This window comes from Mastacembelus armatus, chromosome 15, assembly GCF_900324485.2.
Source record: "Mastacembelus armatus chromosome 15, fMasArm1.2, whole genome shotgun sequence".
NCBI classification, from domain to species: Eukaryota; Metazoa; Chordata; class Actinopteri; order Synbranchiformes; family Mastacembelidae; genus Mastacembelus; species Mastacembelus armatus.
In genome coordinates this window covers 16865677-16879153 of record NC_046647.1, presented here as the reverse complement: position 1 = coordinate 16879153, position 13477 = coordinate 16865677, and the positions used below count along the sequence as shown (strand labels likewise).

Here is a 13477-nt window from a genome sequence, read left to right as displayed (position 1 = left end):
ACCGATCTGTCATCCCATTATTCTTTTGTTTTTATTTGTACTGCAAAAAAACCCACACTGATAAACACACAAAAACAAACAAAAAAACACCACTGAAGAAATTCTGCGGTGCATGCACAGCATGAGGAGTGAGTGATTCTATCTGATGCACTGGGAGATGAGCGGCCCTCCCTCCGGGCAGTTCAGCTTTGCTTGACTAGGAAGAGAGGGAAGAGCTTGTGTGTGCTGCCGTGCGTGTGCGAGCCGTGCGTGTGTGTGCGTGTCGTGGAGGAGAGACATTGTTCCTTGACGTCACCGCTCAGCCCAGCCTGCCGCTGCTCTCAAACACGTCTTTGTTATTCCGAGGCTTCCACCGGAGACCGGCCGCCCGCAAAACACGGAGCCCCGAGCGCAGAGCTGCTGGAGCGGGGCGCGGGTTACCAGGGTTCACGCACACACAGGAACTTTGACTGGGCAGTAATCATCTTATTAGCTCCTACTGCGATAATATTTAAATTCTGAATTCTATAACAACAACAACAACAACAACAACAACAACAACAACAGTAATAATAATAATAACATAAATATAAACAACAATTACAATAATTTGTTGCTGATTCATTTTGTACAATCTGACAAAAAAATCTTTATCTTATATTAAATTGAATATATTCATTATAACCTATGTACTCGAATATATTATTATCAGTACAAAATTAGCTTTAACACATTCTTTCCATGCTATTGTTGGGCTATTGCTCATGAGGTGTGTTATTTTTAGCTAATATCTAATAACTCAGTAATTAATTAGTGGTTCCTGGCGCTGGGACGATGCGGGACCGGACTGTAACAGCCGGAGCTGAGCGCTGCGGTCCGCTCCAGTGTGAAATGCGCTGTTAGCAGCCCTTAGCGCGGAGCCTTTTACGCTCGGTGTCCTTCCGCTGAAATCCAGGTCGTATTTTGGAGGCGTCCTCCGAGCACGGCTCTCTCTGGTAACTGAATAGCCAGTGTAATCTGACACTTCAACTTGCCGTGCTCCACGGTAGTTGATTCAGTCACTCACTCACACAGTCTCCGGGGCTCTCACGTCGTCTTTGCACGGAGCGAGGGAGAGGAGCACCGTAAACACGAGGTTTGGGGAAACAATACGCGGATTTGCCAGTGAGGTTCGAGTCGAAAGTAAGTTTGGCGCCCGGTTATTTATTGTGGCAAAGCAGGGGTTTTTAGCGTGAGTGTGTGTGTGTGTGTATGCGGTTTGATCAAGATGGTTTTTGCCTCCCGCTGGACAGATACTACCTGCTAACAATAGGGTGACCTCCGAGAAACCTTTAACAGCCGCTGGTGAACTCGTGTCAGGGGGCAGATCGTGGCTGCGTGAGCGGCTGCGGAGCGCGTTTACACGGCGTAATATCCATGCTGGTGTGCGCTTTATATCCCACGTTCCTGCCTTGTGTTGACGAGTTGCGCTGGTGCGTAATAGCCAGAATCAGTGTGGCTGCAGGATCAGCTCATAGGTGCATGCACTTTGTCAGCATAGTATTGTGCTAGTAACTCAGTGATTGCAGGTTCGTGTGAGTTTGTGTGGGTGAGTGTCTCGTCTCGGTGGATCAGCTGATGGTTGATGCTAAACTGAGAATGTATGTCACTTATCTAAGAGCCGTGTGTCTGGACATGTTGGCTGCCTTCAAGGCTATTATTGGCTACCTGTTGTAATGCAATTAGGAGCCATGTCCATGTGTTTCTCTGTTATATTCTGTTAAACGACACCATGTAATGCACTGATCACACTGATCATATCCTCTTAACCATCACTGAAAGGCCAGTGGCTCCCAATGTGAGGTCAGAGGGACCCCCCCCGGGGCCCTCAGTGGGACTCCAGTGATAAACTGAGAAATTGTTTTTACTTTCACAGTAAATTTAATGTACTGTTGCACAATGCTCAGGAGTGACTGTACTGTCAGTAGCGACTCTCTCCAGTGTTTTACCTATACTGCACACCCACACCCACACCCACACACACACACACACCTTTCAGTACAAATTAGTTTGTACATCTGGTTGCCTTGACATGAAACTACGAATCCTTGCTAGAAACCAGCAGCCACGTTTTCGAAGCCCTTCTGAAGCACCCTGTGGATGAGCTGCTTGACTCACCACAGCCTTCTGCCTTAAGTCTGGCGGACCCTCCCCGTTAAATTCCTCCCGTCTGGATGTGAGGCCAGCCGGGGCAGAGCGCAGCAGAGACGGGGCACCCAACGGGAGGAGGAGGAGGAGGTAGAGGAGGAGGAGGAGGAGACAGCCATTCTTTCATTACCATACACCCTGCTACAGGACAATTAAACTTTAGGAGGGGGTGAAAAAGAACCTTTACTGTTAGTAAGACGCTGAAGTTGAACTGAGCATGATTATGAGCAATCCTTTGTTGTTGTTACAGAGTTGGGGAGTTTTGTGATGCTGCAAATGTTCAGCATCTACTCTATAAGCAAATATATTTTACTCATCATTGTCATCATAAAACAGGTGAGGCAACACATCACAGGCTTGCCATAGTCATTTTTTTTGCAAGAGTATTGCACTGGATTGCAGGTGTTCATGTTATTGTGTCCATACCCTCCATGTCGCTCCGACAGAGTGTGTAAACAGATTTTGAATGGGTGCACCCTCCAGTGTCTCCTTCCTCGGTAATTTAAATTGGTGATGTAATGAAATTGTTTCAGCAGCAACACTTGTCAGCTGCACCACATTAATTGGAGTTGTACGACTTGGTTTTTTTTTTTTTTTCTTCTTCTCCTCCTGCTCCTGATGAACTGAAGCAGCGTTAAGTCATCTCAGCAAAGCATGAAAAGAAGGCACGCTTGTTCAGAGTGGGTTACCTGATAAATTGCGAAAGAAAGAGGGCAAGGAATTAAAGCCATCTGCAACTGTTTGAAACCATGGAAGTGTGTGTGTGTGTGTGTGTGTGTGTGTGTGTGTGTGAGTGTGAGTGAGTGTGTGTGTGTGTGTGTGTATGTGTGAGTTTTCTTTTCCTTCTGTTGTCCCTCTTGGGGCCTCTCTGTAACCAGCCAGCCAGACTGAGACAAGACAGAGGAGTGTCTGATTCACTAAGCAGGCTAAAGGCTCCACTGGCCTCACTTAGAAATCAAATTTGGATGTTTTTAAAAGGCTATCTAATATGGTGATGGTTGCAAGCATGCATGCTGAGACTGGATTGTCTGGCCCTCTGTGCCATTATCTGAGAGACGTGCTGGAAATGTGATGCAAAAATAGTAAAATCTTAAAACAGAATGACAACACATGCACTGGCAGTTGAACATGAGGAAGAGGACATATGCTTGTTATTGCATAAATATTCCCTTAAACCAGTTATGAAAGTATTTGTATCAGTTTTTAAAAAAAAAAAAAAAAAGCTCAATCATACAACTGTCTCTTTTATCTCCATTCATTCATTTTTAATAGATCAGGCTGCAACAAGTTTTATCACATATTTAGTTTGGAGCACCTGCAGCTATTCTATTCTTGGATCTCTCGTGGTGATTATTTGCAGAGAGCAGGAAGGTAGTGAGCGCACCTTACTTCATATCGTTGAATCCCCCGCGAAGCTGCAAGTAAGTACAGGAAAAACAACTAATTACTTGTGTCTGAGTGATTCGCTTTTTGTTACTCTGCGATTTACCAAGTTGCTGCTGTTTACCGTGTGTCAACACAGCTGCAGCCTGCTAAGCGCTTAAAACCTGGCGAACACTAATCAATGTTTTGACAAGCTGACATTTCATCTAACTGTTCGTGTTCAGAGGCGCAGTGAAATGCTTGCTGCCTGTTCACTTGACATGGATTCCTGTAGTCTGGTGTCTCGCCATCAGCCCGAACCCACCCACTCGTGTCCTGAGCAGAAGTCGGCCTTTGTTTCTGTGCGTCTCTCCCTTTCTGTCTCACTTGCGGTTCAACTTGGCAGCACTTTTCATCTCGACCGAGCCTTTGTTTTTCCACGTGTCTATTTTCGTATTTTAATAAGGAAAACGTGTGTTGCCTCAGAGCACATTGAAGACTAATTTTGAGAATAAGGTCTTAGGAGGAGTTACAACCTGAAATCTTTAGTTTGAGCTGAGGTTGTGACTTAACTACTTTCTAAGCATTGTTGTAATTATGAGTCTATAGTTGAGCTTTCTTCATGTTTGAACCTGGTGATTGCACTGTAACTAATACAGACAAAAGGAAGGGCCCAGCAGATGTAAGTTGTCCTGCTGACTGGCTGCGATGACATCAGTGGACAAAACATGAGGAACAGGGATAAGGAAACCTCAATGCCACATGCTTGTTCTTCAAGCTGCAAGCCTTGCACTGTGGTTTGGGTTGTGGCTGAAACGTAGCTGGGTTGGACTCCTGAGGTGTCAGGGAACAGTCAGGAGAGTCATACTGAATAATGCTGAATCTTTGAGCAAGGCATTTAATCTCAAGTAGAAACAACAACAACGGTGTTGTTTGGAGACCGGCTGTAGAAGGCAGGTTATGTGAAACTGAGTGGTGCTGGTAAGAAACTCTTGCACTCAGCATAACCCTTCCTTAAGTAAAGAAATGCAACCTGATCCCAGCCCAGTGCATACAAATAATAATAATAACTCTGCCTTCACATGCAGTTTATATGCCTAACCTGTTCAGCTTACTAGTATGAAAAATGATTAGGATTAGGGTAAAGGATGACGGCAGGTGTAACACCAGGCACATCCCTCACACACAAAAATTCATAGTTGTTGTTTTTTCTTAAAGTGTGGTACTTGTATTCCTGAGATCAGGCTGAGAAGTGTGTACTCCACTTCTCATAAGCTTTCACTCATGTTCTCTCTTAAACTAGTGTAATATGTTTTTTTTTTAAATTTGCCTTGAAATGAATGTGCTGTGTTTTTGTATTGTCACATGTGTTTAAGTGGTGTAATATAGGCAAAAGATCAACTTATCTCCTGTTTCTGAAGAGCCATTGCTTCAACCTTGAGCTCTTCCACCATCAGGGAGATTGCGGTCCTCTAAGTGCTTTTTTTTTTTTTTCTTTCTCTGAATCAAGAGTGAAACAGAGTGCAGAAAGGGAGAGTGAAGAGTGAAGTTGCTGGCCCACCCCTGTCACTGTCTCATGCATGTTTGATTTGATGTTCTTTGAAAAACGAGCACAGGGGATGTCACAGTGGCCATGTCCTGTTCACATCCGTCGAGAGGCTGGGGCCCTTGAATCATAAATGACACCCGGCCTCACCAGGAACAATATGAGAGTTGGAGCTCACGCAGGAGGAACAAAATGTTCCCTCTATCCATCCATCCTGTCGCCCACCGCTGCCGCCTGCACTCAGGACTTCTCACCATCGCGAGCAATTACCCTCACTTTTTTGTTTTTTACTGCTGATGAAATCCTCACAGAGCCTGCCTCAGCTGTGAGTCTGCGTCAAAGAGACTAGGAAGATAAAGGGGCAGCGACAGAGTGGAAAAGATATAGTATGTGTCTGAGTGAGTGGCGTTGGCGTGTGTCTGTTTGGCTTGTAAATCCTGTTTAAGCTAAACAAACTCATTGTCCTCATCCTCCAACTGCATGCTCTCAGTGTGGGCTGCATGTGCCCCCCCCCCCCCCCCCCCCCCCCCCCCACCCCCCCCTCGTCCCCCCCACCCCCACCTCTCCTTTGAGTTGTAAGTACAGTCGCTAATTAGTCCCCTCTCCCTCTTCATGCTGGGTCAGTGAGTTTACAGTTTCAGCAGTGATCTGCTGTATTTGCCTTGTCTCTCCTGATACCGGAGCATGCCTGCAAGCCAGCATGGACCGCAGCCTCCTCCAAGAGGACTTCACAGCCTACACGGTGTCCCAAATGGGTTCATTTGCCAGACAGCCACTTACGATGGCGTTCAGGCTCACACTCATCCAGCCTCCTCGGTGCTTGAGTTCATGCCAGGTATTATACTAATCTGTCCAGCAGAGAAGTAGGAAACAATAAGTCAAACACTGTTATGTTACACTGTAGTTACCATTTACACACACACACACACACACACACACACACACACACACACACACACACTTTCTTTTAGCCTGTAATGAATCTTTTTCTGAAGATAATACACCACATGCTGTGTTTATAATATCATTGGCACTATAAACAGTCTCTTGTCTGTCAGTGCACGTGGATGCTGATTTTCCATGGAGGTTGCGTGGGAGATGGAGAGTGATAGCAGAGATACTATGAAGGCAGTCAAATTGTCTCCAACATGGCCACCAGGAATACATACTTCCTTGTTTTCTGACAAAGTAAATTAACTAGGATTTACTCATGCAAATGGACAGCATTTGTTCTTTGCCTGCGATGTCAGTTTAGGAGGGGAGGGATGGGTGGGGGAGTAATGCTAATTTGCACACATGCATAGAGTGCAAAGGGTGAAATGCGGTCAATACTGAACAATAGCTTTCATTTTTCTTTGTAGAAGCATGTTTTACATGCCAGCAATAAAAAGGTATTTTTTGCAAATGAGGTTTCAGTTTTAAGGCAGGGGGAAAGGCTGTACACTATATATTGATTCACTCCTTGTGCTTTTGGTCTGTTAATGAAGCCAGTTGTGGTTGTTACGGAGAGCCCCCCAAATCATGTTGGCATATAATATTGAGCTCCACTGCCCCACTAAGACCGTTTCCTTACTGCTTTTTGACATTGCTAAATGACAGAAAAAGTCTATTACTGTGTGCGCTGCGTTTGCCCGCTTGGTGCCCTTCCCTTGGTTTTGACACCGGCGGTTGAGCCAGGCGCTTTCCCAGGGTTCTAAAGACTGACATCCCTTTCATTTTCCCGCCTGGGCGGCTCAGATAAAGGGGCATATTTTAAACCTCTGTGTGGATACACCGACTGTAAAGAGAGACGGGCTGGTGGGCCGGGGCAGAGCTGCAGCATTAACTTCACAGACAGAGGGATGGAGAAGGGTAGACGGTGAGGTGGAGTGAAAGAAATAAAGATGTGGAAAATCTTTGAATTTCAAATCCACTTTATTAAGCATGTCATGTCAGTAATTTATAATACATGATGGAGAGTACTATAACTGGCCTCAAACTTGACTTTGCAAATATCACAAACATTATCAGAGATGGCACTGCAGATAACCAGATAGTCTGGCGAACAGTCCAGGGTGTACCCCTGCCTTTTGCCAAAAGAGAAAAAGAGAAACAGAGAGATAACCCATCTCTCTTGTTTATCCCAGGTCTATTACAGGGGCAATGTGTTCACCACTTTTTTTTCTAATCTCCCCTTGTTATGACCACGTCCTCCCAGCAAACCAAAGCCACGGTGGAAGTCGTCGTTTATCATATCAGTAATGAGACCAGGCTAATCGTGTGTATTCCGGAGACAGCAATGATACACTGCTTGGCGCTTGCCAGGGATCAGCCTCTAAACAGTGTTTATCATTGTCTCCTAGGGCTCTTTAATTATCTGGCAAACATTATTGACAAAACAACAAGGGTCTCGGTGTTTTATGATTTTTTTTTTAAAAAAAAGATTCTGGGTTACTATTCACAAATATGTGTGTTAGAGAAAATTAGAGCAGATTTAGATTTTATTTAGATTTTACAGCTGAAAATTATTTGCATTTTAAGTACTTTTAATTAAGAAATTATATCTTGCATTTATGGTATGCATTTTGCAGAATTGCTCAAATTATGAGAGTTGGTTAAGGCACACAAGATTATGGAGAGGCAGTGGATCTGCTCCGAAATTAAATTATTTTACTTACTTATTCAGTCAATTCCAATAAAAAAAAAAAAAAAACATCCAGTGGAGGGAAGTAATGGAACTTGTTAAAAGCTCATCTGTTTGTTCCCATCCCAACAACTGCCCATTACTTGAGATTACATGCAGTACATTACCAGCATCTAATACAGTTATTACAAATCTCAGCCATATTGCTTTCACAGCCATCAGGTAACCTTTTACTGGGCCACCCAATGGGAGCAGAGTGGAATGAATGGCATGTGTTTGACATTGTGCAAGATACACATGAGGACATCACACGCTTCATATCTGACTCATGAACTTGGAGGAACAGGGGGGAGGGAGGGGAGAAGCAGGACGAGAGAGGCAGGCGGGTTGCCGTACCACAGCCTGACCCACAACAGCTTGTGGGTGTTGCTCACTAATCAGTGTGGCCCCAGTCTGAATGGAACAAGCTGATGTCTGAGTCTGTGCTGGTTATCGATGGTCAACAACAACAGCAGCAGCAGACAGACATGGCTCTGAACTATGAATTTGGGCTAAGCAGCACCCCCACAAATGTACACATATAGCCACACCATCTTCTCCCTGTGTCTGTAACCGTGTCTCTGTGGATATCAAATCAATATGATTGTATAACAAGAGCAGAGGTGTCTTGTTGATGGTTGCATGAAATCACTTTTGCTGTGCTGTGTCTGTGTGAGAGTGTAAGAGAGAGGGAAGTGGGGGTTGTAGCAGCAGCGGTGGTGGTGGCTTGGGGTGAGGTCCTGCCCTGATTTTCTCTGGAATTCCTTTGTTTTTGGAAGCCAGAATGGGGGAAACTGAATATGCGTAGCCCCAGGGTCTCCGTTCCTTGAGAATTCTCCACACACATCCCTCTGCCGCCAACTCTGATGGTTTTAGGGGTGGCTCTGTTTTCAAAGCTGGGAACAGCCAAGGAGTCTTTCACCTTCCAGAAAAAGGAGAGAAAAAAAGATGAGTGCACCAGGTAAAGCGCCTCAGGCCAGCAGGGACTGATGCTGCTCAAACATAAATGTGCTCCATATTTCAGGGCTACGGAAATGAAAGTCAAATGTAGACCCTGAAACTCAGGGCACAAAGGATACCTTTCAATGAGTGTAGAAGGAAAACATGGGCACTTTGTGCATTCAAAAACCTATAATGAAGTGTGGTACAATGGTTTACCCAGTGTTTTCCATTTTTAATGAGCCTCCTCTCCAGATTAAAATGTTTTTAATGGTTTTTCATGGCCACTGGAAGGGCCAAGGCTGTTGTAGAAATCTTGTCAGCTGCTCCTGCAAGCTGAAAATTCCACCTGACATGCATGGCTCATTAAATATGATAAACCTTGGGTAATGGTGTTAAAATTGTGCAAAGATATCTCCATTTACTCTATGCCACAAGTTTTCCGTGACCAGATCCTTATCTGGCAGGCTGTCGCTTTAAGTAACTAACTTCCACAAAGCAGAGCTTTTCCCTCCTGTTTGAAGGGGGCTCGTGTTGAGTTGGGGGGGGGGGGGTTGAATAGGCTTGTTGCCTGCCTCTTTTGAGCCAGCTTCATTCTTCGCTGTCCCCTGTAACAGGCGGAGGGGGGGGTGGGAGTTTGGGGGGGGTCAGGTCACGTGAGCGGTAATAGTGTTCGTGCTGGTTCCTTTCAGGCTGTCACAGTAAATCTGTTTGACTTGTCACTTTCTAAATCATTACGAAGGCTAAAAGCCTCTCTATTGGATTGCAGGGGAAGGGGGGAGGCAGCAGGTTTCCTTTGTGCCTTTTTGACGATGATGATAATCAACTTTGTTTCTGGCCATCCTGCTATGAGGCTATAATTAGCTCCCTTCTTCTCTCTTCACATCTCTTTTTGTGCGTGTTGCTCCTCAAAGCGGAAGTCATGTGTAGAGGCATCAGTGGCTCCTGAACACTGTTTTCCTCGATTCAGACACAAGGCTCACTGTATCTGTTTTCTGCCTCGTGCAGAAGTTCACGTAACAACCTCCTGATTATGAAAAAAATAAATAAATAAAAGGAGAACTAATGGTGATTTAGTGCAGGCAAGTCCTCCTGTTCCTCCCACAGGTCAGTCAGGGTGAAAATCACACCTCAAGGTATGTCTAAACTTGTAGTGTCGCTTTCCAACCAAGCTGGTAGTCAGACGGAAACATGACAAAGAAGATCTCGTCCCACTGATAAAGCCTACGTGGTGTGACGTCTGATTTCTGAGGGCAAACTCTCTTCTCCCCCCCCTCCTCTTTCAGTTTTTTCCCTATTCTGTGTTATTTCCCTCTTCTCCTTTTTCACTCTATCCATCTTCTCCTCTGTGCTCGCCCTGTTCTCTCCCCTGTGCTTCTTTCTACCCCCCCACACTCTTTGGTGAGTGTGCCAGCAGCACTCATGCCTGGAACAGAGCGCCAGGGCAGACATCTGTCGCACAGTGTCCCTGATCTGATCTGTGGCTCGAAGCATCGGGGTCACGAAGAGTAGCAGCCGCCAGTCCAAACACTGGGAGACAATCTGAGAGCTGTATGTCTGTGTTTTGGTCTTTTTGTGCCTCTCTGTTTCTTTGTCATTCTCATTAAAATTCTCATTGCACACACCAGGGTATTAAGCTGTTTGTTGTCTCTATGTGGAGCGTCTGCCGTTTGGACCGTATAAAAGTCAAACTGGGCTGGCAGCGTACCACGTCTTCCTGATAAAGCACTTTCTTAGACTCACAGGTGCAGAGAGCAGAATGAAATGTCGGTTTTATCAGGCTGTTCGTCAGCTGCAGTGTTGTACATTTGATCTGAGAGGAGGATTTTGACAGTTAAACTGGATCTTTGTGCCTGGGGCAAAGCCATTAATGACAAAACCAATGACAGAAAGAATAAAAGGCTGTTAATTGCGGCTGTTCGGTTGTGTTAGAGAGGATGTAACTGTGGATTGACATACGCAGTGTCTGCCAAGTTTGATATTTCACATACCTTCTTGAGAGATGAATGACTATGTATTGATCCAGCTTAGTGTTTTGACATTTAGTGGTTTCTCAGAGGTGTTTTTTTTTTTTTTTTTTAAACTGGCAAATTCATGCCAAGTGCCAAGACCTGCAAATACTCAGCTCAGAAACCTCTCACTGAATAGGTACAGTGTGTAGTCAGAGGGACTATACCAGTATTTTTTGCAATTTATTGCCCATTAAGTCCAAATTACTAGCACCATATTCTAAATACATTTTGAGATTGATTTTGTACCTTCTAGGCTCCCATTTGTCTGTGTTCATTTTGCTAAATTGTGAAATTTCAGTTCCATAGATTTGAAGTTTGATTTAGACAGCTAATCCATCATAGTACATAGAGTATTTTGTTGCCCTCAAGTTATGTAATCTGAATTTAGTGATGCAGACGACAGCAGAGTAAAAACCCCTCCGAGTGCATTTTGAAGATGCTACAACATGAGATTTGAGAACAACCTCTTATAAAAGCAAGAAACAAAGTCTTATGCTCCTTTTCACATCCATGTTTACTCTCTTGCCATTCTGATTTGATTTCCTGATAATGCAGCTTGTCAAAGCAGTGCTTTTTTTTTTTTTTTTTTTTAGCTTTTCACTGTCACATTTGAAAATGGCTCCTGCCTGCTTTGCACTGCTCACATTGCAGTTCTCTTCAGTTCTCTGTGATGTCTTTTCCTAAATCATGTTTGACTCCATATGTGGATTTTCACATTGAATTTAATTGGAAGTCAAAGGCTGCCTGAAAGCTTGGCAATCAGTGTATAAACTAATACTGTTCTTTTGAAAACAGTTGGTAATAATTTCAATTATGACGAGTAGGATATGTAATAGACTCAACATGCAGAACTCAGTCTGATAATCAGACTAAAACAGCATTTTGTTTTAACTTCTTGATTTCATCTAACATTGTGTATTTGTTTTCTGTTAGAGACGAAGGAGTTTCTTGCCTTAAAGCTGGAATTAAAAATGGTTAAAGGATTCCTGCTGGATTTGGATTTATAGTTGAGATTCAGACTTTACCCGTTGTCCTCACCTCCCCAGCACTTGACAACATCTTGCATATAAACAGGTCATATCATGTTTTATGTTCAACCCCAATAATTGTCTTTGCATTCTTTTACTTGCCTTTACATTTACTAAGGTTTTTCAGTGTACTCAGTCAGATTAGCTCTGCTGTTATCTAAGTGGGTAGACAGCTGTCAGTAAGCACAGCGCCTTTGATTCCCTGAGAAACATCTTAGATATGGGCAGCGACTCACAGGTCTTCAAACCCACAGGTATGGTTCTTAAAGATCAAACAGTAGACCCATTTAATTAAATCAAAGCTTCAGGAAGACTCAGCCTTCCAAATCGCCTGAGTCACTGAATCTGAAACGGCTTTGATTCATCTCACATGAGTCAGCAAAGCAAAATGCTAGCATCTGTGACAAGTAGATTAGTCCCCTTTATGACGCCTGTAGCCTTTCAAAATGAATATCTTAACATCTTGTTTACTTAGTATCAATCTCCTGGATGGAAAACAGGCTGAGATTGGATGAATGGCAGACATGGCTTTTATCCTTTTGAAAGATAATTGACCTGTGACGCTTCGAAAGCTGAAACCAAAGCCAGTGATGATGTGAATGTAAACACTTTTACTTTAGTAAATGGCAGTAAGATCAAAATTAGAAGTTTCATATGGTTATTACAAACAGATCAGGTGTTGAAGTGAGGACAGAGTACGCACACAGTCCCTGCATTGACCGGCCTTTCAGCCGCTCTGTCACTGCTTTGCTACACTAGTTTATGATTAGAACGGCTCCGATGCCCAGGCAGACCCGTGGCCAATGTACACTTTAAAGACACTTAAAAAAAAAAAAACACTAGTTGTGCTGCAAATTCCACATAACATTCTTTAAGCAAATATTAGTTGGCTGGCTGTGTAGATTAATTCACTTCAGTTCACTTACAGTACCGTAGCTATGGCTCACAGTATGCTTACATCGTGTAATAGGTTTGTGCTGGTGCTTAATAATACAAATCCACCTCGGTTTACTGTATCTCATTTTACACTGTCATAATGGATCTCATTATAAGAGTTGCTGCACATTTTCACTTTTTATAGTGTTCACAGGGTTTTATTTTTTTTTTTTAGGTTAATTAGGACTAGGAGTAATATTCTTTATGATTAGCTTGTTGATTTTTTTGATTAAACATTTCATTAAAAAAAAAAAAAAAAAAAAGTTAAAAAAGCTTATCACAGTTCCCCACAGCTCAGAGTGTACTGTACAAAGTTTTCAAATTTCAGTTACATGACACAAGAGAAAAGTGGCAAATTGTCAGATTTGCTGAACATCAGCATGTTAGCATTGTCACTGTGAGCATGTTTGCATACTGATGTTAGCAACAAAGCTTCAAACACCGCCGTGTGCTGTACACAGCCTCACAGAGCTGCTAGCATGGCTGTAGGCTGTCAGTGTTCTTGATCATTCAAGTCAATGTCAATACATTTTCACTCACTCATTAAGGTTAAAAGCGAAACCTTATGTGTGGAGTCAGGATGCATCCTGCTCACTTTGTCACCTGAACTCTTCAAGCTGGAAGTTTTTTTTTCTCTAGGATCCTCTTAGTGCCCTCTTCTCTGCGCCTCTTATGCAGCAGCCTGGAAAAGGTGTTTTATGGTGATGACAGGCAAGGTCGGGCTAGTAAAACAGGACAGAGCGAGTGTGTGTGTGTGTGAGTGTTTGGGGGGGAGGGGGAGGGAGTAAACGGGGGATGGAGGGTGAGGATGGCAGAAGGAGAAAGG

General features: G+C 43.8%; 1 protein-coding gene across 2 annotated transcripts in view; it reads left to right on the top strand.

Annotated features, from left to right (window-relative positions):
* Window positions 1-1029: 1029 nt before the first annotated feature.
* Window positions 1030-13477, top strand: part of zmiz1a (zinc finger, MIZ-type containing 1a) — a 90162-nt gene continuing 77714 nt past the window's right edge. The window contains exon 1 of one of the 2 annotated variants that reach the window (XM_026309177.1): window positions 1030-1161. The gene's annotated coding sequence lies outside the window, so the exon portion shown is untranslated. The remainder of the gene's footprint in view (window positions 1162-13477) is intronic. The other variant, XM_026309180.1, reaches the window with a different exon arrangement.